The sequence below is a fragment of the Lepidochelys kempii genome, chromosome 1, assembly GCF_965140265.1.
Source record: "Lepidochelys kempii isolate rLepKem1 chromosome 1, rLepKem1.hap2, whole genome shotgun sequence".
Taxonomy (NCBI): domain Eukaryota; kingdom Metazoa; phylum Chordata; order Testudines; family Cheloniidae; genus Lepidochelys; species Lepidochelys kempii.
In genome coordinates, this window is record NC_133256.1 from 295,922,079 (window position 1) to 295,948,304 (window position 26,226).

Below are 26,226 nucleotides of genomic sequence, written 5' to 3' on the forward strand. Positions count from 1 at the left end.
GAATTCTTAAATTACTGCACCAAGGGACAAAAGTGGCTTCTGTGAGCCAATCTGATATATTACCCTAGTTATAGCTTCCTACTTACTCTGTTACTTGAAAAGTGACACCTGAAAGCAGAATGCACACAACTTGTGTTTACAAGCCACCCAGTTATAAATTAAGGTCTTGGTGATAGCAGCTTATGAAACATCCATATACAGTGTTGGCATTTGTAAGGTGATGCAATGGAATGAAGTCTACTGGGTATCTGAACTGCTTTTACTGTGCTATTTGCAAAATATGAAAATACCTGTTAAAACTAAACCTGGAATTTATAATAGCTGATTTATGTCATGCTCAGGAACCAAAAGGGGTTATTTAGTCCTACACAGTCTTCGTTAAAACAAAGTTCACAGGATCAAAATGAGATATTTGAAATGCCATATTCCCTGAAGTCAAGATCTAAAGTCATTAAGAAATTACTCTGTATTTTAATATATTTTTAGAACACTGCAGAGGAGCATGATAAAGTAAATGGAGACTAACTGATGCAATTATTCTGTACTAGAAAGCAATAAAAGGTTAAAAAGAAGTTTGCTCTGACCCTTTGCATTTCAGTCTCTCTATCGCTTATTAAACAAAGCTGGAAAATAAAGCAATAGAAGCAGCCAGGCAAGAAAAAATGGCCTAGAGCAGACTATGTAGGTGATAACCCGGAACACCACATATTATGGTAGTAAGCTTATTGTTATTTGTATGATCATAGAGCACTTGATATTAAGGGTTCATAGGATTAGGCAGGCAGATCAGATACAAAATACATTGGATGATGAGACAAAGGTGAAATCTCCATGTAGTCCAGATATATTTATTTGGTAGTGTTAATTTATGTCAGCAGTCATGAGAAAGCAGCTTCCAGAATCCTTTGTGCTGGTGCCACAGAATCTCTTTTAAAGCACTGATGCTGTCAATGCAAAGGATTCTCTCTTCTTCTGGGGAGCTAGAGGTGCCTATTGCAGAACAGGGGAAACTTTTCTTGAGGAAGAAATTAAGCATATGAGGGTAGATTGCTGAGATAGGTTTACTGATGAGGCAGCAGCAATTAGTGACTGAGGAAGTGCCAAATCCCATTTTGTACCAGCCTTGCCAATTAGCTTCCATTCCTAGCAAACTTCATCTGGCAGGAGTCAATTGGCAAAATAGTCCCCTTCTCATTACATCACATTTTCCCATTATGATGCCATCCTTTAGGTTGCCAAGATAATATACCCAAAATAGCCCAAAACATTTTTAACCCTTAAAAATAGAGTACAATTTTCTCTTCTTACAATATTAGTTCTTGTGATCGAGAGTGGATACAATCTTTTTTTTCCTGCACCTTTGATCTGCATATAACTATTATTGTGGTTCATTATCTCATCAAAGGAGCCTGCAATTATGGGGACTATTGCATCAATATTTACTCCTGCTGCATCTCATGACATTTAGCAGATTTTGATGAGCAATGAAGATGATAGTAGAGAAGGGCAGGAGAGGGACTGGAAGATTGAGAGATTGTGTGGAGAACCTCTGAAAATCTGCAATGCAAAGCACAGTTTCTCAGAGCTCAGAGAATCTGGAGAAACTGCCAAGAAATAGGAGATGTATATTATGGACACGCTTAAAGTTCATTCCAGTTTTAGAGATAGTTAAGATTTTGGAAATATTCCCTATAATTAAAATATAAAATACCACTAGAAATGGTGTTATTTCTGGAGCTAGAAAGATTTTTGTTTGCCAACTGTACTTGCATGATATGATATTCCAATGAACTATTTATTAAAAAAATAATTTCTAACTTCTAAGCTAAGGGCCAAATTATACCTGGCTATGGTGCAGATGTGTAAAAGAGGAGGAGGCAAGGAGTGTCCCATTGCATCCCCTGTGGTGGACTGAGGCACAATTGCAGTCCCTGTTGAACGTGGCTGAGGGAGACTTGCCTGAGAAAGGCACCAGCACCTAGCACTCCCGCTGAGCCCCGCTAGGAGGCTCCTGGAGCAGGGAAGAGAGACTAGGCTGGCAGAGCAGCTCTGCCAGAGGGAGAATGGGGAAGCCCTCTGAATCCCTTACCTTCCTCACTTGAAGCTGCAGTTACTGATGCTCAGCAGTAGGTGCCCAGAGCCCACTCCGGCCCATGCTGTGCCTGTAGCACGGAGGCGATGGGCAAAGTGGAGAAGGATTTGTGAGAAGAGCGGGGGCAAGGTGATGCTGGCTTGGAGCGGGTGTGAGAGGCACAAGGGAAGTGGGAAAGGGGGCAGAGGCGACTGTGTGGGGCGGTCCTATGCCTCACCAGAAACTTTAACTTGTGCAGCCCCCAAGAGTTCCGTGTTGCCTCTGTTCAGGAGAAAGGATGCTTATTTGAGCTACAATGCCTCCCAGAGCTCCTGCTGGGAGAGGTAATTCTGTACTGCCCCCACTGCAGGCCTAGCCACAAAATAGCAGTCTGGCATTAAGTAATGACAATTGCACAATCAGGCTGTAGATAAGCCATGACCCCTCCCTCTCTAGTTTAGTTGATATCTTTTGAGATATCATGACGTCATCAATTTAGCTGGGTAGTGGGGAAATAGCATCTCTGTTGTATAAATAAGGAGAGAGATATTAGGCTACAGCCAACAAGTAAACAAGCCAAAAAGCTCTTCCACTTCAGTTAGGGAGCAATGCGTGTCTGGATTATCCCTGTCAGCACTTTGACAGATTCGTTACTGCTTATCAAGGGTGAGTTATGAAGACAGCCAGGACTTTAACAGGATGAGGAGAAAAATCCCCCAGAACTCAGTTTGCCGTTGCTGCCCAGCCAGTCAATTTCATTTGATAGGACCCCATGTTATGGTTGTTAATAGGGATGAACTCTTCTATTTAACACAGCTGCAACTCTAATAGACATGAACTTCAACTCTTCATGAAAGATGCTTGTGTAGATAATGAATTGCTCAATTTCTAGAGAGAGGGTTAATAGTATGGTTGGGAATCTACAGCCGGTCATGTCATATCAGCTGAGAAGGCTAAAAAAACCTAATTTGTCAGTCAAATGCCAAAAAAGCTCCTCTAAAATTTCTAACGATGCACTTGAAAATAATGAACCATGTCTTCCGTATTAAAGCAGCAGGCGGGTTGCAAAATCATTCCCTTCTATCCCAAGAATGCTCCAGACATAAATATAGCAGAAGCATATCCCTCTAAACTGAATATTTTAAGGGAGAAAACCATATTAAAATACATATGGTATGATGGCTGATTAGAAAGGAGAAAATGAGTTCTTAAGAAAAATCACAGTTGAGAATATTTAGCAAACTGTGTTTTCAGTTTATGATTTTGCTCCATTTCCACATAATCATTCACTTCAGTCCCTTCATACTGAGTGAAAGATCACATCTGGACTCTTTCTCCACTACGAGTACAAGTTTGTGCTATATATCATGAGAAAGGCTATTTTCCCTAGATTTGCCATAAGATCTGGGAGTTTAGCTATAATATCAGTGTAACGTGTTACCAAAGATCTCCATAGAGGTAACATACAACCAAAGAAATGCATGTTTATTTAGAGATAGAATTGTTTAACTTTTATTCATTTACAAGGATGAAAGCATTTAACGAACCAAATGAATCTACACAATTTAAATGACTTACACTGAATAAATCCATACCTTGGATCGATAGCTCCCTCAGTGCATGTATTCAGGTAGCTTCATAAGAAATTGAAGCATAGTTCATTTTTCCCCTCTTGAGGTTTAATGTACAAAGTGCCTAAGTCCATCTTACATCATGTTTCTTTGTTAGAAAATATTTGTATCTTTATAAATAATCTTCATAGGACTTCAAACAACCCCTTCCCACGTTTACAACATAAAAGATAAGGCACTTATATGCTGAAGTACTTCTAAACACTTAATGAAATAAATTTTATACCCATAAAAATCCTCTTTAGACTTTGGATTTTGATTATTAAGGGGTTTTTTTTTAATGTTCCCTTCTTATGCCCAGTGACATCAGATCATATGTGTAAAGTGCACAGATAAGTAAGTTCTCAGTATGAGATAGGCTGATAATGCACAGATGGTTTAAAAATTGTATGCAAAATTCAGTCTGGATTTTTTATGAATATTATTTATTGCAAAACGTCCTGGGACTTACATGGAGGTGTAATGTTCTGCCAGCAATTGCTTTAACAGCTATCCAGGAAAAAAACACCAGGAATCACTTTATCTCCTGTTTGTATTTTATTAACTCTGTAAAGTTATGTCATTTCTATCCATCATGTGTGTGTAAAGCTAATTTCACAGACTGGAACAATTACTTCATACAGCAGATACCTATTGTCTGAAGCAAAAAGAGAAAACAACCTTGAAACGTTCATTTTTACTGAATACATGATTTTTCCACTCCGAATTTAAAAGGAGTAGTTTTGTGAAAGAAACTGTCTGTAATCTGCTGAGTTTTTTTTATTTGGCAGCAAAAGCTTAGATGAATTACAGAAATGCAGTTTCTTTGTTTTCACAGATCACACTATCTCACGCTGCAAGCCAGCCTACACCCAGCAGGGCAAAGATAAGTGTGTTTTTCCCCATAGATTCTTTTGTGAGCTAGAAACAAACAGGACATGAAACGAAGAACGTGCACCATGTACTGCATCCTGATATCAAAACAAGAATAGTGCAGAAAGTGCTTGGAAGATATTCTCTGTGTGCACTAGCTCTGTGATCTACAGTTAAGGTCCTCTGAGGAAAAGGAAAACAGCAAACAACTTATTCTATCCATGTATGCATTTTAAGAATATTTTTCCATCTTTGCAGCTGGAGAAGGTAAATACATCTGGGAGGTATAAGATGCTGTTCTATGACAAGTGTATTAATGCTCACTTTGCTCTTCCTCATCATGTGGCTACACAGCTGCTCCACTAATTATTTCGCAAGTACTGTGACAAAAAAAAGTTAGTGTATTTCTGATGCTGAGTAATTACATGAAAGCAGAAATAATTCATTAACCAATGTGTGTGTGCATCCTGGTGAGGAAGTCTGGGTTAAGTACAACATATTGCTCAAGAAGAGTTGTTCCATTAGCTGAATGAATGCAGTTTGTAAACTGGATGCTCATAGTCTGATGGTAGGAGCAACTACTCCACACAATTCATTAGTTGCATCCCACAGTAAGAAGCATTAATTAGCTACCTACATTGTAATTGCTCTGGAGAAAGTAATTTTACTCTTGTAACTTGTAAGCATCTTTAATACATTATCTCAAAGTCCCATGTAATTACAATATTTTACTTTAATTCCACCAGAAAAGAGTATGCTATTTTGCCCCAAATCAACAAACAGCTTATCTTACCACAGTTAAGAAATGGAGTGAAGCGGTCACTTCCACATTCTTAGTATCACAATTATTTTAGTTAAGTTATGAAATGTTAGGAGATCGAATAATAGCACAACTGAGATCAAAGTCTTGTGTTGAGCACTGAACAAATACGTAGTATGAGAGGGTCTGTCTCAAAGGGCTTACAATCTAGACAGACTAGATAGACAAAAGGTGGGAAAAAGCAAATTTATATCGCTGAGGTACAGACAAAGTAAGGTCCCGATTCATTAAAACACGTAAGTACGTGCTTAAGTCCCCAGGGAGTAATTAAAGTTAAGTACATGCTGAAGTGCTTTGCTGAACTGGGACCTAAGTAACTTGTCCAGGGTCACACAGTTCTAGCAGAACCAATAATTCAACTCAGATTTCCTAAATCCCAGTTCAGTGCCTTACCACAAGACTATCCATTCACCAGTTAATAGTGAGAAAATGAGAAGTTCTTATTGGCTGCTTCCCTCAGTAACTGGCATAAGGAGAAGCAAACCATTGATACTGCATGGGTGGAGTCTAAGGCACAGAAACAAATTAGTGGTCAGAAAATTCTCTCCTTTCATCAAAGGCTTGTGTTTTACTCATGGATCTTAATACATTTGCCTGTCCAGATTCAACTCTCTTTTCTTTTCCTTTGTTACTCTTTTTTATACTGTGTTCTGGGTAGAGGTTCAAATTGGAGGGAAAGAAAGGTAATGGTTTTCTTCCAAGCTCCACCTATAAAATAAATCCTACCCACAAAACATTGCTTACACTAGATTGCGCAGATCATTGAAATATCACACATGCTCCCTGGGCTTGGCTGCCACTCAGTGAGATTTGCATGGCTCACTGGGCTTCTTGAGTTTGGCTCACCCTGGACAGGGCTCAGATATTCTGTTTGGCTCCTTTTCATTGGGGGCGGAAAAAGCAGCAGTATTCTCTGCAGCCTACAGGCTAGTGGTGCAAAAGTGAGCTGTCACTCACAGTGGATCATGCAGTTCTTCAGGATGTGATCTTTCCTCTCCTTTTTTTACAAGCTCTGAGCAGTGAAATGGTTAAGAGTTAATGTTTAAAGAATTATCATTTGGCATCTGAGATGAATGGAGCTACTTATACCTCTCAGACCTCTTGTTTTAGGTTCTGCAAACACAGGCAGAGGTCACACCATTGGTCAGCTTCAAAAACATGAATGTAATATATCTCAGCAACCATAACCGCGAAAGGGATACTTTAGTTACAGCTTCAACTTCGGAGAACAAGAATACAGCATGGAAGTGGAGCTGGTGTACTGGCCTAGTCTGAACCCTGATATTGAGGTGATATGGACCTACATTCCTGTTCCAGAAGAAACAAGTATCTCCTTTTTTGGTAGTCCTTTTGATTCTAGTATCCAGTAGTGTCCCCCTTCCTTGGAAACCTTTATGTACTTTTCTGAGCTCAGCATTCAGTGTGGCAGTGGTGGAGAATATATTTGCCATTCTGAGGGTTTACTATCACACATGTACGTGAAGTGTCTCTCGTTACATACTCAAACTTTTGTCTCTCTAGCGACCAGCGTTGCTGCTCCTGTGTTTGGTTTATGTCCCGTTGCTAAGGCGTATTTCCCTAGCTCGGAGCTGGCTACGCTTTGCTGCTTTCGGGCATGTGTTGCTTTGCTTTTTATTTATGAATTAGTTAAGCAGGAAATTCCCTATTAAGATGTTATCTTCTGTTCAGCAGAGTCCTGGCAAGTAGAATGAGAGAAGAAATAGCACATACAGTCGTTTCTCCTCACATGCGTCACCCCCACCATAAGGATTTAAAATATATAGGTTTCGTTATTACGTATAAGGCTGGTGTTTTGTGTATCACAACATGTGGCTTTCCTTTCACCTTCCGCTTGCTAGGAAACGTCTCCCCTCCCCCAGCTAGAGTGATCCACATGTTCACACACCCCCAGACTGAACTACTGTCACGTGTGTATGTGGGGTTAAAGGTGGAGTTTAAAGGGGTTAAAGCCCTGGCAGAGCTCCACCGGCAGGACACTCACCAGCCAGCTGAGTCTGGGCCTGTGTATTCTTAAGCTTCCCTTTTACAGACTAGGCTGCAGCGCTGTTTCTTTCCTTGGCCTCTCTAGCACAGTTTCTGGGCACAGGCTCTGTCTGTTACCTAGCAGCCCTAGGCATCATGACTAGCTCTGACCTCCCTCATTCCTTAGCAGCTTATTAAAGGCACCCTTTCCCAGAGTTTCACCTTGTGGGCACTCTGGGTATAGTTTAATTCTTTTGGGGCACATGATAGGTGAAACTGAAAGACACAGTTAGGCTTTGCAAGGGTTTCTAGCTATACCGTAATTACATATATAATTATAATAGCACAGAAGATACACAGATCCAGACAAAAACACACCCATGCACATTTCCCTGCCTCGCTTTCCTCACCATGCACATTTCCCTGCCTCACTTTCCTCACCATTCTGGAGCATTCTCTGGGTTTAGGACAGAATGCTTTGGGCTGTCCAGGATCCTCCTCCTGCACACCATGGCTTTTTCTCTGAATTATGGAGTTTCTCTCCACTATAGGTCAGTTACCTTTTACCTTATTTGCCCTGCAGTTAACAGGGTCCTTCCTGCTATGAAAGCCTGCCCTTCTTTTCCCTTCTCCTGCCCAAAGCTTCTTTAGGTCTTGATGAGTCCCTTTACCACTAACACCTCGTTCCTCTGTTCTCCTTCTGGGGAAATTGCACTGCTCCAAACCCCAGTGCCTTCAGACAAATTTGGTCGAACTTGTTTCCCTAGTCTTCTGCCACCTCAATGTCCCAAGATGCTTCTACCTGAATGGCATACAGGTTGAATGACCCTGCATTGTTCCTGGTCTGGAAGGGACATGCTACAGCTCTGAGGGCAGATGGCTGACTCTACATTCACTGAGGCATTCCATGATACAGCAATTACACAACATCAACTAGAATTCACAAGTTGTTCAGAGACAGCTATTCCAAATCATGACACATGCAGAGTGCGCCAGCATGTGCAAAATGCAACAGCCAACCTCCTCACTGGCTGGGCCAATGTGCACGTATCATCCCTGTGGTCTAGCCACTCCACTGTTTCCCAAGTCCACTTCCATTGCCAGTATGAGATTTTGGCCCTGAAAGCCACTTATGGGTCCAACTGCATCAGTGACTACATCTCCATTCATGGCCAACCTAGAAAGCTGCGTTTCTCTGGAACAATGCAGTTAGTGAAGCCCAGGATGAAGTGTGTCAAAGCAGGAAGGAACAGTTCTTGGCTGAGGGGATTCAATTATGCAACAAGCTTCCACAGCAGATTACACTAGCAAAAGTCTGACTATCTAAAGGTCATGCTGTAATACCCTCCTTTTTGAGAAAGCTTTCCTGCATAATCACAAATAAGTCTGAAATTTATAGATAAATACACCCTAACCAGAACTTCCTAAAACCAGCCAAGTGAGAAGAGCAGAAGATTCCATGAAGTCCCCTAGGGACCTCACTGACAGACACTGTAGAAAAAAAAAAGCCATAAGAAACATGTATCATTCTTTGCAATTGCCAGCTATTAATGATAAAAGGAACCTAGGAAATTGATAATTCACAAGTTCAGGAAGATTCTGGGGTCTAAGCAGCACCATGAATGAGCAGAAAGTCTGTCTCTTCAGTGACCATCCTCCCCCACACACCCCACTGCTGTCACCCAAGCAACAGAGGAGGAAGCTGTCCGATTCAAATGCAAGGGGCACAAGAGTTGGACCTAGGACATTGGCTTAATGTCACTTAGGAACTCTGGCAGAGACAAAGATAGATTCCAGTTCTCCAGGGCAGTATTCAACTGCCTTAACCACAATACCATCATTTCTCTTCCTCCCTGCCTCATTCACTATACTTCTTCCAACTTCTACAACGAATGAAGCAGGAGTTCTATAGACAATGAGACAAATTCGACCTTTTCCACTTGGTCTATCCAGAATAATTCCTTCAGTTCTCTGGAATCCAAAAACCTCAGTTCATCTCCAGCTTGTCACTCAGGTTACTTTATTAGTCATGTTACTGCTCTTTGCCAATGCTGGCCAGGCCCAGATGAAGGGGGTTTAGGTCCACGGTGATACCACAATTAAGACTCATGTCACATACCACACAGTTTATATACATCTTTCCTAGCCACTAACATCTATACTTCTTGCATGTAAAGACTAATTGCTTTGCAGATTGCATAAGGCAAGCTTATCAGTTAATGGTGTAACTGCCTACTTTGATTACTATAAACATACCCAAAGTAGTTAGTTTAGGCCTCCCTTACTTTAAACATTCACAATAGTTACTTGAGTCAGCAATTATTTGCTGCGACTTGTCTCAACTTGGGCCTCTTCATGTCAACTCAGACAGCCTTTCAGTCTCCTTCACTTCACAACCCTGAATCATCCTCATAACAACTCCATCCTGTGTACTGTATGAAGCAGGGGTCCGGTGGTAAAAAAATAGTTTAGAGTCAAATAATTAAATACTATATCATAATGCGTATGCACAAGGGGTCCGAATTAAGGTTGCACAGGTAACGTTAATTCTGTCATTCCTTAACTTTTGGGCACTTGACTTTGCAACCTTAATCATGTTCTCCTAACAATAGGGGTGTGTGTGTGTGTGTTAGAAAGATATTTAAATATACTGTAAATTTTAACACAATTGAAGTCCTTCTCCTATTGGTGAAGCTGAATAAACCTTGACTATTTATAGCTCAATTTTTTCTAACGGAAAACAAATTTTAAAAATACAGATTAATTGGAATTTAAAATGCCAGAGCTGACATTTCAGTGCTAAATTAATTATCTCAGCTTAAATAAGTCGACGGTTAACTGAGCCTACTGGCATTATTCTCTTCATATTCACACAATTATAAAATAGAATAAATGTTTGATATTGTGGCAAAAGTGATTAAGGAATGATAGAGAGACAAGGTGGGTGAAGTAATCTCTTTTATTGGACCAACTTCTGTTGGTGAGAGAGACCAGCTCTTCTTTCAGTCTGGGAAACTAAGGCCCTGTCTACATGGGCAAGTTTCTGCACTGTAACTCCTGAGGTGTACACACTGCCAAGCCACTTATTGCGCAGAAACTGCACAGTTGTAGCGCTTTAAAAAACCACCCCAACGAGAGGTGTACAGCTTTCTGCGCCAGGGCTACAAGCTGCAGTGCCAGTGTAGACACCCTGGTCGATTACAGCACTGTGATTGGCCTCTGGGAGGTGGCCCACAATGCCTGTTCTCGCCTCTCTGGTCATCGGTTTGAACTCTACTGCTTGTCTCCCACTGCATGCCTAGTCCGAACAGTGGAACGGGCTGCTGATTGACTCCCTCACTTCACGGGAATCTCCCTCAGAGATCTCCAGGATACTCTCATGGAGATACTGGGCAATCCGCTGCTGCAGGTTCTTCAGCCCTGAGTGAAGCTTTCACCCTTCCCTTCCCAAGTATTATGGAGCGTACAGCATGCAGCTATAAGCATAGGAATATTGTCATTAGCCAGGTCCAGCTTCCCATAGAGGCACCGCGAGTGGACTTTTAAATGGTCAAAAGCACACTTAGTCATTCAGCACTTGTGCAGCCTTTGTTGAACCACTCCTTGCTGCTGTCAAGTTGCCCTGTGTATGGCTTCATAAACCATGGCATTAAGGGGTAGGCAGCATCTCCCAGGATCACAATGGGTATTTCGACTTCCCCTACAGTGATCTTCTGGTCCGGGATGAAAGTCCCTACTTGCAGTTTCCTGAACAGGCCAGTGTTCTGAAAGATGCGTGCGTCGTGCAGCTTTCTGGACCAGCCTGCGTTAATTTCTGTGAAACACCCACAGTGATCCATAAGTGCCTGGAGAACATAGAGAAATACCCCTTGCAATTAACACTCTCAATGGCTAGGCGGTCTGGTGCCAGAATTGGAATGTGTGTGCCATCTACGGCCCATAGGGAAGCCCATTTGTGCAAAGCCATCTACAAGGTCATGCACATTGCCCAGAGTCGTCATCTTTTGGAGCAGGATGCAATTAATGGCCCTGCAGACTTCCATCAACACAAGTCCAATGGTAGACTTTCCCACTCCGAATTGATTAGTGACTGATCGGTAGCAGTCTGGAGTAGCCAACTTCCACTGTGCAATTGCCCCATGCTTCTCCAACAGCAGGACAGCTCTCATTCTCGTGTCCATGCGCTGCAGGGGTGAGCTCATCACACAGTCCCATGAATGTGTATTTCCTCATCTGAAAGTTCTGCAGCCACGGCTTGTCATCCCAGACATGTATCACAATGTGATCCCACCACTCAGTGCTTATTTCCTGAGCCCAAAACAGGCTTTCCACTGTGGTCAGCACCTCCGTGAATGCCACAAGCAATCTCATCTCGTAGCTACTACGTGAGGCAAGATCAGTGTAGCACTCCTATTGCCTTTGTAGTTTAAGGAATAACTCCACTGCCACTCATGACGTGTTAGTGAGAACGAGCAGCATATTGTTCAACAGTTTGGGATCTGTTCCTGAGGTCTGAAGAGGCAAGGCGCACAGTACACAAACCATTGAAAGATGGTGCCAAATGCGGATGGAAGCACAGGGATTGCTGGGATGTGAAGCAATGCATCATGGGACATTGGGTCAAGACTCCGGATGCCCTGCAACCCGCTGCACCTTCCCACAACCCTTAGTGGCAGAAGAGGAAGAGATGCTCTGTGGGATAGTTGCCCAGAGTGCACTGCTCCGAATACTGCTGCAATTGCCGCAAGTGTGAACATGCTATTGTGCAGGCAGCTGACAGTGGGAACACACAAAAGTGGTTTCCCTTCAGCGATCTCTGAGCGGTGCTGTAACTGCTGCGCTGTAACTCTGCCAGCATAGACATGCCCTAACTCAGTGTCACAGCTAAATACAAGGTGGAACAGATTGTTTAGCATAAGTAAAAAGAAAAGGAGGACTTGTGGCACCTTAGAGACTAACAAATTTATTAGAGCATAAGTTTTCGTGAGCTACAGCTCACTTCATTGGATGAATGAAGTGAGCTGTAGCTCACGAAAGCTTATGCTCTAATAAATGAAGTGAGCTGTAGCTCACGAAAGCTCATGCTCTAATAAATGTGTTAGTCTCTAAGGTGCCACAAGTACTCCTTTTCTTTTTACAGATACAGACTAACATGACTGCTACTCTGAAACCTCGCATAAGTAGTTAACACATATCAAGGGACCATTCAAGGTGAAGAGGCCCATTAACACCCCACCAATCATAGGGAGGAAAGGGGAGGGGAAGCAGCTGTGTGCAGTTGTTAGTGGGATATAGATTGTTGTAATAAGCAATAAATCCAGTGTCTCTGTTCAGTCCATGATTTTTAGTCTTGCAAAGTTACAAATTAAGCTCCCAGGCTCGTCTTTGAAAGTGTTGTGCAGGTTTCCTTTGAGGATGAGGGGGCTGATAGGTCAGATATAGAGTGATTGCTTTGTGAAAAGTGTTCACCCACAGGCGGACATGCCAACGCTCAAACTGATTGTGAGAGACAATTTCTGAATAAAATTAAGCCTCACTCATGATTTCGTGATAGAACTCTCAAATGTCAGGATTTTTTTTTCAGCTGCCTCTAAAAAAATCCTGAGATTTCAGAGTTCTAAAAGTGAGACTTAATTTTACTTAGCAACCCAGTCAGCCACCCCAGGCGTGGCGATGCCAGTCTCCTGCAGTCAAGTGGAGGGGCCAGGTTCCTGCTATCAAGCCCCGGGCATGGGGTGGAGGGGCCAGGCTCCTGCTGTCCAGCCCCGGGCAGGCTGGCGGGGGGGCAGAGGCACCTGAACAGAGGGAGAGGGTCAGGAGTCCCACTTTTTACCATCAGTAAGGGCATGTGACGGGGGAGGCAGAGAGGAACGAGCAGGGAACAGAGTCTAGTGTGGGAAAGGTGGTGCGGGAGCAGGGTCTTTGGGCAAGAGGTGGCAAGAGGGCAGGGCCTCAGGGGAAGGGGTGGTACGGATGGGCAGGGCCATGGTTTGGACACCAGTGGTCCCCCACTTTTAGGGAACTTCTGCCACTCCTGACGGGTGTTCCACTGTCAAGCCCAGGGTGTAGTGGGGCCAGGCTCCCCCTGTCAAGCCCTGCACAGGGCAGTGGGGATCCTGCTGTCGGTCCAGCACATGGTTGGGTTCCCACTATCAGCCTGAGAAGTGGGAGAGGGGACCCCACTGCAGCCCCTACAGGCCTGGGGAGGGTGAAGAACCCTAAGGAGCACAGGTGAGGCTGGGAGGGCTGAACTGTGGCCTGGGGGGCTGCAGCGGGACTGAAGTGAGTAGCATGAGGGCTGATTGTGTGGGTGCTGTATAGATGGTGGGTTCTGAGCAGATGGGGTGGGTGCTGGGAGGGTGAACTGAGAGAAGTGGGAGGCTGAATTGAGAGGGAACAGAATTGATGGGAGACAGGATTAGTTGTGGCAGGGTTAGGGGTGAGGGCTCCTGCAGCAGGGGACAAAATCACCTTGTCCAGTACATGTGGGAGGGTGAGTAACACTAATTTTCACATGAACTCACCCTGGGGCTGGGCAGGGGGAGTTTAAAAATCAAGAGACTGACCTAACAAACAGTATAATTTTTTTTAATCTCATGATTGTGGGGCCAATCTTGTGATTTTTGAGCTCTTGAAGTTGGCAGTACTGCACTGGTAATGTGGCATTTTTGTCTTTTATCATTTTCCTGTGTGAGTTTAATCAAGCAAAGTGCATATAAGGAATGATATTAATACAGTTATTGCTATAAGTTATATTTGGAATGGGAAGGAGACTCCCTGCAAAAATAATCCAATTAAAACTACTCCAGGGAACCAGCCCAAATTACTAGTATTTGCTGGAAATATATGAGCAATTTAGAAAATTGTTCCTGGATAAGATGTTTAGAGCACATTGTCCCATAGTTAGAATTTCCTTTGAAACACTAGATGTTAAAATGAGAAAAGGAGGACTTGTGGCACCTTAGAGACTAACCAATTTATTAGAGCATAAGCTTTCGTGAGCTACAGCTCACTTCTTCAGATGCATATCGTGGTTGGTTAGTCTCTAAGGTGCCACAAGTCCTCCTTTTCTTTTTGCGAATACAGACTAACACGGCTGTTACTCTGAAACCTGTTAAAATGAGAGTATCCTTTTGAGATTCTGATGTAATCAGCCCTAGGGCCATCAGTGATGTTTAAACCCAAAACATCAGTACTAAATGCTTGGGCATCTACTGATTGAACTCAAGGACTAAATCCATTAGCTGGAAGCATTAACAAACATATAACCTCTTACAGAGACACTCAAGTGATACAAAACTCTATAATCAGCTAATGTGGGTTACCCACATAATCCTTCCACTTGGCTACAAGTGCACCCTGTCTTCACCATTACACATTTTAAATGTAAGGCCTTCAGGCCATGGACAGCCTCCATATTGTGAATTTTTTTTTCCTACATTTGCTCTTTCGGCATTGGTTGCTGGAGGTTATTCACCACACACCCTTCAGTTGCTCGACAGTTCTCCTTGGCCACTGTGCTTCTCATCCTTCTTCACTTACTCCTCCCCTTTATACCTCCCTCATCTCTGCTGTCAACTATGCCTTTCTCTCCATTACTTCAACCACGAGGGCCCACCGAAAAAGCTGTAATACTATGCTTTTATATAATAAGACAATTTATATGGAAACATGGAAATAATATAAGGTGTACCTGTCATCACCTGTATTACTTTGTATATTGTATCCCTTCTCCCACCCTTCATCTTTGCCTTTTTAGCTCATAAACCCTTTGGAGCAGGGACTATGCCTCTTAATGTGCTTATACAGTGCTTAATACAATGGGGCCCTTATCCCAGAAGTGATACCACAACAGAATAAATAATAAAGCTAAGTCTAAAAAACCAAAATCGCTATTGATTACATCTTGACAAAATTGGAGAAAATGTCTCCTGAGTTACAAAGAGAAATAGTGCTGAGACAATGAGGTCATCAGACTTGTAAGAAAACAAGAAATATTGTAAGAAAACTACACTTGCCAGGAGCTATATAACATATCTCATTGACTAAATGGTAAAAACAGCCATTTAAAACACACCAGACCAATGTATTTCAGAGCAGCCCTGGTTTAACCTCTGATTACAAACACGTTGGACACCATCCCACAAAAATTTTGCAAGCAAGGCTGGTTCATAAGCTAACGCTGCCTTGGGCAGCTCTGACTTACTCCCCTAAAAATAAACATAGAGTGTCTAAAGTTTATATGATTCACTATTCAATTTTTAAAAGTACTTACCATAGCAATATAACACCATGCATTGTGTGTTAATGGCTTCATCAGGAATACACTGCGACAAAGTTGGCTCAAGAGATAGGAAAAAACACTTTAAAAGTTGAACATCTTGTGGTTTTCATAAACCAGCATTTGACTCTATTTTCCCATTGTTGCATATTTCAGTATTTTTGACTGGTGAGTTGAGTTTGATTAAAAGATATCTTTACTTCTGAAAAAATTATATAGCATAGATCAGTTCAACAAGTTTGCTTTTTGCAACATTCTAGCTTTCTGCAATTGTCACTTTTATTGCAAAAATTGAAATTTTATTGCAAAAATTGCAATTTTATTGTCATTTTATAAATGTTATTACATAGCCTTGTGTTAAGAGACTTTGCATGTATTCTTGGTGACTCTACCACTGCAAGGTCTAACTCTTTAGATGGAAGTAGGTACAAGACCTGTGATACCAAATATATCTGAAAGTATATCACAGCACACTTAGTCATCATCTCCTGAAATCCATCAAAATAGTGCAGCAGACATTCACAAGGAAACCAGAGACCACACTACATATTCAGGATCATGTGCAGGTCTGACTCTATAGAAAATTGTTTTTGGTAACAAGTAACTGTCCGTTCCTGTCCTAGCTTGAAGAGATCCAGCTGAACTGACCACAACTTCAAATAGCAAAAGCAGAAGGAGGTCTAACTGTAGTTCTGCAGAAGCATATGCCTGCTGTGAGGCAGAATTAGGCATCAGAAAAGACCTAACTGTAGGTTTACAAGGATAATGCCATATGTTATTGAACCAAAAATCACAGCAGATCTGGAACATCTAGTAAGACTCTTTCATCTGTCTCATAACAAATAGACAAATCCCATTATTTCAGAATTAAAAAGGTGGCACCATCATAATTCATGGCTATTTCAAAGTAACTGTAAGCAGGGTTTGAAGAACTCTCCCCTGACAGCTTGTTGGGAGCAGAAAAGACTTCAAGAGCGAACTGTATTTATATGCACACTTACTTTACTTAAAAAGAAAAGGAGTACTTGTGGCACCTTAGAGACAAACCAATTTATTTGAGCATAAGCTTTCGTAAGCTACAGCATCCAATGCATCCAATGAAGTGAGCTGTAGCTCACGAAAGCTTATGCTCAAATAAATTGGTTCATCTCTAAGGTGCCACAAGTACTCCTTTTTTTGCAAATACAGACTAACACGGCTGCTACTCTGAAACCTTACTTTACTTAGATATCCAGCAGATAGAGCGGTGTTGATCAAAGTGATCAACTTTGGCTGGAGTTGGGTTACAAATCACATTAGTACTTAATGCAGGGGTAGTGAAATGCTGTTATCAGTGTTGTATGAATAAAGGGGAGCAGAACTGTACCTAACCTGGCCCAATTGTGGCAGTCACCCTCAGCTGAAAGGACCTCATTAAGCCAGGGGCTTGAAGGCCAGAGCCCTGTGAAAGTAAGAGAGGAGGGGACAGGTATCCCAGCCAGGAGGTGTGGACACTCCCTAAGGGTCCCCAGTCTGGTTTAACCTGTTCCTCCCCACTGTTCAAAGATAGAGCTAAGTAGATTCCACTAGGAGCCTTTGTTATTTTAACTGCTTAAAAGGAGAGCTGAAATCTCTTGTGGTGGGACAGCATTTCTGCCCAGCCTGCTAAAAGCTGACAATCACTAAGAGACTGACCTGCAGAGGTCACAGCAGAAGGTAACTGACGGATGGCAGGAGCAGCAAGCAGTCGGCCAGCTGGAGCAACCAGCAGGGCGGTCAGTGGAGAGGAGCAGCGGCTGGTGGGGTGGCCAGTGGAGAGGAGCAGTGGAACAGCCAGTGCTCAGATGGTGCAGCAAGCAAGCTGCCTTCTTTCCCGGGTGGGAGGTGAACTCACACAGATGCAGCTCTGAACCCTAGGTCATCACTGACCAAGGACAGCCACAGAGTGAGGTATGGTGAGGGAGCAGAGAGGGGCACAGTAAAGCAACTTTTGGTTGTAGAACTCAGGAACACGAGGCAGAAAGCACTGCCCCACGCACTCTGGAGTGAGTGTCCTGCTCACACTTTTATGATTATGAATCCTGCTTATGGCATTTTACCTAATTAATGTCGGGTGACTTCCCTCCTTTCTTTAAAAATGTCTTTTCTACACTCAGACTCTGTTTGTGAGTGGGGAAGTTTTGCCTCTCAGAGGCACCCAGGGTTGGTGTGTAATTTTCCCAGGTTACTGGGTGGGGGCTTGAGCCAGTTCTTGTTGTCTTGTTGAAAAGGAACCCCTAGATATTGAACCCGGCCCTGGTTGCTGCTGGCTCCACCTGGCAGAAGGGTTACATAACTATAAATCCGGTGTTAACGTATATGCAGAATAATCACTTCATTGCACTGAAGATCTCAACAGCATTGACCTACTGAAAGCTTATTCACAAATGCAAATGGAGAAAAATCCCAAGAATTACTAAAAATAGTGACACATCATCATGAGGGTTTGTACTAATTACACTATTTACATTTTGATGATAAAATTGGCACCACCCATGGTCAGAAGAAAATGGTCTATTAGGTTGATAAGAGTATAGTACTATCTAGATAACATTCTACTGACTTGCCAGAATGAAAGAAAATGCATCTCAAGAACCAAGACGCATCTCTGACAGATTATGGTCAGAGAACTCTCAAGGTAATGTGAATTTTCAAGTACTCCAAAACACCAGATAAAGGCAACAAAAATGATTAGGGGACTGGAACACATGAGTTATGAGGAGAGGCTGAGGGAGCTGGGATTGTTTAGCCTGCAGAAGAGAAGAATGAGGGGGGATTTGATAGTTGCTTTCAACTACCTGAAAGGGGGTTCCAAAGAGGATGGCTCTAGACTGTTCTCAATGGTAGCAGATGACAGAACGAGGAGTAATGGTCTCAACTTGCAGTGGGGGAGGTTTAGATTGGATATTAGGAAAAACTTTTTCACTAAGAGGGTGGTGAAACACTGGAATGCGTTACCTAGGGAGGTGGTAGAATCTCCTTCCTTAGAGGTTTTTAAGGTCAGGCTTGACAAAGCCCTGGCTGGGATGATTTAACTGGGAATTGGTCCTGCTTTGAGCAGGGGGTTGGACTAGATGACCTTCTGGGGTCCCTTCCAACCCTGATATTCTATGATTCTATGATAAGTCAAGACTATAGTGTCAGTTTCCAGGTCCTGAAAATATGAGTCAGTTACATACATTTCAGAGGATTACTGAATTATGGGTGCTTCATTTGTCATCTGCCTATTGCACTGGACCCTCTTCAGAATTTAGAAGTGAAAAACTAAACTTAGATAAATGAATGTCACAAAGGAGCATAACATCCACTCCCTTTCTACACCCTCTTGTTGATTGCAAAGTCAGTCCCACTTTCCTAGCTGTCCGTTTTTAGGAAACAGTACCACCTCGTGACTTGCCTCCCATTAGCACAGCTTCTAGTCAAGCTCACTTTGCACTTCTGACAGCCCCGGGGGGCAGGAACCACATCTTGTAAAATCATCATTTATGTTTACTGTATAGTGCTATATACACATTTAGATTATTCTTCATGTGGAAATTATAAATATTTTTAACTCAGTGACTATTTGATAATCTGTCTTGTCCCTTCCCTGATTGTCCCTGACTTCTCAGGGCTAAGCAGCAACATCCATAGGAGATGACCGCCCTGCTCCACTCAACTCTTTGGCAGGCTTGGGGCTTTAAAGAACAGGTGGTTCTGAAGCTATGTTACTGCCAAACATCTGAGTGAAACAGAATTGATAGCAGTGGCTTCTCGTTGAAGACTTGTTATTGTTGAACTGAAAAAAGGAAGAGACATGAGGAGGAAGAAGCAAGAAAAGAAGATACGGCAGGAAGAGGACAAAATGTGGAGAGGGGAAGGCATTTAAAAACTTCACACACCTCATGCAGCTACTATATTATATTTATCTGAAATTACTAGAGACTGCGTAGACATAATTGAAGAGTTCTAGGTTTGATACACTACAGATAATTTAAAAACTTTTCTTACAGAGTTTGGTTTTGTCAAGGGAAAAACACAGATACTAAATGTCAGTACAGCTGCCCAAGCATCTCTCTTTATCTACAGTATGGTGAAAAGGACCTGGTCTTCTGTAGCCTATAGCTGTCTTCTCCTTTTGGCTATCAGGTCAGAGGCCCAAGGAGAACTCAAGGAGTTGTGTGTAACCAGAGCTGCAGCTTCCTTTTGTGGGAAATAAATTCCCATGTCCTCTCAAATCTGTCTCCAAATCCTAGGTTACCTATTACAAAAACTTCAAATCCAGACTCCAGCGAGAAACTGCTGAATTGGAATTCATTTGCAAATTGGATACTATTAATTTAGGCTTAAATAGAGACTGGGAGTGGCTAAGTCATTATGCAAGGTAGCCTATTTCCCCTTGTTTTTTCCTAACCACCCCCCCCCCCAGACGTTCTGGTTAAACTTGGATTTAAACTTGGAGACTGGTCAGTTTGGATGAGCTATTGCCAGCAGGAGAGTGAGTTTGTGTGTGTGTGTGTCCCGGGGAAAAAAAAGGGGGGGGGGTGAGAAAGCCTGGATTTGTGCTGGACATGGCCCACCTTGATTACCATGCACATTGTAGGGAGAGTGGTCACTTTGGATGGGCTATTACCAGCAGGAGAGTGAGTTTGTGTGTGGGAGTGAGTTTGTGTGTGGGGGGGTGGAGGGTGAGAACCTGGATTTGTGCTGGAAATGGCCCAACTTGATGATCACTTTAGATAAGCTATTACCAGCAGGACAGTGGGGTGGGAGGAGGTATTGTTTCATGATCTCTGTGTGTATATAATGTCTGCTGGAGTTTCCACGGTATGCATCCGATGAAGTGAGCTGTAGCTCACGAAAGCTCATGCTCAAATAAATTGGTTAGTCTCTAAGGTGCCACAAGTACTCCTTTTCTTTTTGCGAATACAGACTAACACGGCTGTTACTCTGAAAGATCAGACCAGTAAATCCAATTTACATCACCCATGCTTTTTGTAAACCCCTACCTGCATAATTAGGAGGTTATTATCTCCTTAAGTGTCCCTTTCATCTTGCATTAATGTTCTTCCAAAATTTCGAGATGGGCCCTTTGTTAGCAGGTTCTAGACCAGCTCCTTTCAGAACAACAAAAAAGTGGATTTCCCTACCTTCACAAGTCTGTCAGATCCTTGAAAAGAAATCCTACGGGTAATACATATTTTGAGATCATGATTGTTCTCAACATCATAACTTGTAAATCCAGGTACAAAATGTGTCAACGTTCCACTCTGCATGATACATTACAATGCTTTTCTCTATAGATGCTCCATTTTAGCTGTATCCCTTTTTCCAGCAGTTGCTGCTGTTGTGGCAGTGCAAAAGCAAGACTCCCTTCAACCCCTAAAGCACTTATAAATATCTGAATCAGAAATGTGTCCTATGGGTACCAAGAAGAGCTGCCCTGTGCACTCTTGAATTTCGTAAACTTCTGCAGCCTGTTGCTCAAATTTAGGGCAGTGTTTATTTTTAAAGTTGGCTATTTGTATGCGATGTTTCCTATGTAAGTGCTTCCTGGAAATACTGGGGAGATTTTAAATATTTAGATCCTAATATTGGAGGAGTTTGCTCAAGTACTTGTTACAGAAACTGAAACACATAACAGTAAAAAACAAACAATCTTACTGTATTCTGGAGTCTAGTGCTTGGGGTTGAGAGGCAGTGTGATCCAGTGTTTCGAACTAGGATCTTGGAAGTTCCTGGATTCTTATAATCTCTATTGCAGCGGTTCTCAAACTGTGGATCACGGCCCCATTTTAATGGGATCACCCGGGCTGGCTTAGACTTGCAGGGACTTGGGCCAAAGCCCAAGCCCCACTTCGTGAGGCCCAAGCCCAAGGGATTCAGCCCTGGGTAGTGGGGCTCAGGTTACAGGCCCCCTGGCTGGGGCTGAAGCCTTTGGGTTTCAGCTTTGACTCCTTCCCCACTCAGGGCAGTGGGGCTCGGGCTTTGGCTTCCCCCCAGCACCTGGGGCAGTGGGACTTGGGTGGGTTCAGGCTTTGGTCCTCCCTCTTGGGGTCATGTAGTAATTTTGTCAGAAGGGGGTCATGGTGCAATGAAGTTTGAGAACCTCAGATCTATTGCATTAACTTAACATATTATCTTTCACAACTCACTTGAACTCAGTCAATGTAGCTGTAAAGTGAACAAGGCTGAAACTACATTTGGGATACATATACTGGATAAAAGAAAAGGAGTACTTGTGGCACCTTTTCCTTTTTGCGAACGCAGACTAACATGGCTGCTACTCTGAAACCTGTCATATACTGGATAAATACATCATACACCTTTCTCTCCTTCCAATTTGTAGCTGAGGCCTGGCCCAACATGAGAATTAACACATGAAGGGAAGCCTCATTTCTTGGAGGATAGAATTAGGGAAGTAAACATATCATTAGGCTTAAAACAGAATATTTGTTCTAAATGAGATAAATAAATAGGTCAATAGGTTAAAAAGACAGAATGTCTGAGCCAGCTAAGATAAGAAGGAGAACACCCAGGGAACCATTTACTAACAAGAGACGAGATAAGTTAGGAATGTAAAGATGAGGTAAGGAGTTGGTTGAGTATGGACAATGCATGCTGCACAGGGACTGGTTCCAGCAAGGTAACAAAGCTAATCCGAAAACACGAGATGTAATGTATAGTAAATGCAAGGTAGTATGCAAATGTATATAAACAATGAGGTTTTCTGTGTAACTTTGGCTTGATCAACTTGGCATAGATTTGCTGTATGCCAAATAAAGGAACCTGAGTGATGAAATTGGGAGTTGAACTGCGTTTTTTGAATCCCAAAGAACTAGTTGAAGCATTCTCTCAGAACTGGACAAGGTTTTCTGGATAAGCCAAGCGGAAAAGGTCTCAGAGGGAATCCCAACACAATCAGCCAAATAGTAGCTGATATCTTCTAGGTAACATATCTAGAACAAAAAACATTCACCAGCTGACAATTTGGCTCAGAAAAATTTAAGAAGAAATTTCAATAATGAAAACTAGGTCATGGTCAATGCATCACAGAGCCAATAGAAAAAAGATAACGCTCATATTCCCAGTAAGTTACAATGCTCTTCCAATTATATAGATGGCATTTGTAACCTATAGGTATGGGTATCTGCTACATAAGGGTGGGCATAAGTTAAGATAGCAATGTAATGAGCCTACAAGGCCTGTAAGACAATAGCTTAGATAAACAAGGCGTAAGGCCTAAATGCTTTAACATAAGCAGCTAGCTAGGAGTAATCCTAGGTCCTAGGATATCACAAGGTAGAATGCTGTAATGACTAAACTGCTGACAAGTAACCACAAGATGCTAGTTTATACCAACTTGGGATATTTTAAGTTAGGAACATCAGCAGATGTCTGACCACAGGAGACCATGGTAACTAATTGACGTATATGCTAATAAGCTTGAGGTAAAAGGACTGGTAACCTATGGGAGAAAGGCACCACAACATTAGTAGGATGAGGAAATACAAATAAAGAAAAGGAGAGAAACGCCTACAGAATATGCATCAGGCATTATGGTGTCAGTGTAACACATTATAAAAGTTGTATCCTTTGAGAGGTAACTCTTGGGAGATTTCAAGATGACCACTGGTGATGGGGATGAGAAAGGTGATGATGATGAGGAAGATAATGACTAACATTTCAGGGTGTTCTGCAAGGGATGGTGTGAGTTTATGGATGCTCAGATTCACATTATGTATTATCTCTATCTACCTTGCTGGGTTGGAATGTTACTAATTTTGCAAACTGTGTTAATACAGTAGACCCTCAGATATGAACACCAGAGTTAGGGACTTCCCGGTAAACTTAACACCCTGTGGAACTGAAAGTCCTCAAATCAGGCAGCAGCGTAGACCTAAAAAAATAGAAAGGGGCAAATTAAAGCCCTGAGGCTCAGGGCTTTAGCTGCAGGGGTGGAGGGTGTTAGGGCTCCACACAGGGGGTGGGACTCAGGGCTTCTGACCCTCAGGAGCACTGGGCCTCAGGGCTTTAGATGGGGGAGCACTGGGGCTTGGGGCTTCAGCCTCACAGCTCTGTTCCCAGCTTTAGCTCTGCAGTGGGTGTTCAAGGCTTTAGCTACAATGGGAGTGCTGGTTTTAGCCCTAGCACTCCCCCCACTACAGCTAAAGACCCAAGCCCTGGTGCCCCCCTGCTGAAGCTGGGAGCAGAGCCATGGGGAGCACCGAGCCCCAGCAGGGCAGAAGCTGGGAGCAGAGTTAAGACCCAGCATGCCCCCAGGTCTAAAGCGCTGAGCCCTGGTGCTCCTACGGGGCAGAAGCCCCGAGCCTCCTGCCTGGAGCCCTGGCGCCCTGAGGGTCATCAGTAGCCCTGACTTATCCCCCCGGCCTGGAGCCTTCACATCCCTCCCCTTGTGCCTTTTGCCCCAACCCGCCATGTGGCTCAAGTCTGTAACCTCTTCTTCAGAGTTACGGAACATTTCAGAGTTACAACCTCCATTCCCAAGGTGTCTATAATGGAGGTTCTACTGTACAACCACGACAAATACCAACGATTTTTCTTAAGTGTGAGTGTTGCAACTGTGCACATCAGAGTACCCAGCTGAACCATAATTTTAATAGTACTGGGCCTGTTCTTGCTACAAGAACTTACCGAACCTCTGAGTGATAATTAGGAATTCTTAAGTAATCAATATACTTAATACACAATCAATAGATCAGGCAATGCATTCAATATACATTCCTATTGATGTTCAGTCATCACCTATCCTCACAATATTCAAACAGGAAATTCTACAGAATAATATAAGCAAGCATCTAGTCAAGACGATCGCTCAGGTCAGTGAATTATGCCTATATAGCGTATTTATACAATATGTTTTGGATTTTCATTTTTGGCAAATGATATGTATTTGTAAATCCTTTCTTAAGTCAACATAATTGTAAACATGGTGTACAAGCTTAACTGAGATATTCCCTAAAAATGTCTAACAGATATACAATTAAAGAAAAAAGTTTTCCCCTGTATTAAGATTTTGCTCTGTCTACATTTAAATTCCATCTTTTCCTTTACACACTGAACTATTATCCTTTCCCCAGGAGTATTGCAGTATTATTTTTTCTTAACATTTATCTCATTCTGCTTTCTTCTTTGTTTTCCCAAAGGTTTATTTTTTTTAACAGTCTAATTTGGCCAGATCCACCTACATATGTTCAGCTTTCCAGTGATTCATTTCAGATGTTCCTTCTGCTTATTTCTAGTCAGCATTTGTTTCCATCATTCCCCATGTGTCAACAGGTTATTTTGAATTCAGCTGTCTTCTCATTTAGGCACTTAGGATTAACCATGTTTTCCATGCCGGGGCAATGGGTATAGAAAAGAATATGAAAACTTGTTCCAGAATAAAGAGTTCCCAGAGTGCTCATCTGCCATTGGTTTATAATTCCAGTATATAGAAGACAAAAATCATTTCCTGTTTTCCCCTTCTGCACAAATGATCATTCAGCAGCATTCTTTTTTCTTCTTAGGCAAAATTTTCTTTTCTTCTTTCTCTGTTGATTTCTTATGTTAAATTAAAGGGTGATGTTGCATCGTGTGAGAACACTGTCAAGTCCAAGTAAAAGCACATGCTAATTAAGTGTTCTTTATCATGAAGTTGTATAGACCTGTCTTATACAAATTTTCTCCCTTCAGTTTTATAGATTCCAGCTGCAGTAATTTATCTTCCTCCATGTTTCAAGGGCTACTGTTCAACATTTTTTTTTTTTTGACAAATGGGGAAAAACACAAGCTCTTCTTTTCCTTAGAGAAATTCCTAACATTTTCCCCAGTCAGGCAGATCATTGAGATTTAGAAATATTTTCTCTTCCTATCATTCTATTCTCTTTTACTGAGCTGTTAAGTCCTGCTGAAAATTCTAAACAAGATGGCAGGAACTAATATTTCATTGCATGGACAACCTTCAGTGGTTGAAACTGCTCCCTTCCCCATGCATTATTCTGTACAAATAATTTTTCCCATTAGCCACTTATGGTGTTTTCATGCAGCAGAAATTGTTTGTAGAATTCTTTCATCATTTAACATTTTGTTTCAGTTTCAGAATGAAAACCAGTTGGCATTTTGAATAAAAAATAATTCAAAAAAAAAGCTGGCAACTATTACACTTTAAGTACAGCTGTAAGTTGCATTGCTAAAAACTTTCAGTGTAAACACTACGTCACCTTCAATTAAATCACATTTGCTTATTTATATTTAAAGAACAAAAAAGTATTTAATTTGTGGGCTATCCCTTTGGTCATGACCAGGTTCTGAACCCTACATAAGTCAAACCTTGTGCAGACAATAGATAAAATAATGGAAGGCCTGTGTCCAACCTGAGAAATTTTTGATGCAGATTTTCCATTGTCCAGCTCAGATTTCAGGTGCAGCTTGAAAATTCATTTTATGATTTTAGCTTTTTCAACTGTTTGTTAAAATCACACACCAAATCAAATTTAATTAGTTATATTTATCTGGTGGATGGTACAATAGCATACATTCCTTTACCTAATTGAATAATGCATTTCATATGATTTTTACAAATTGCCAA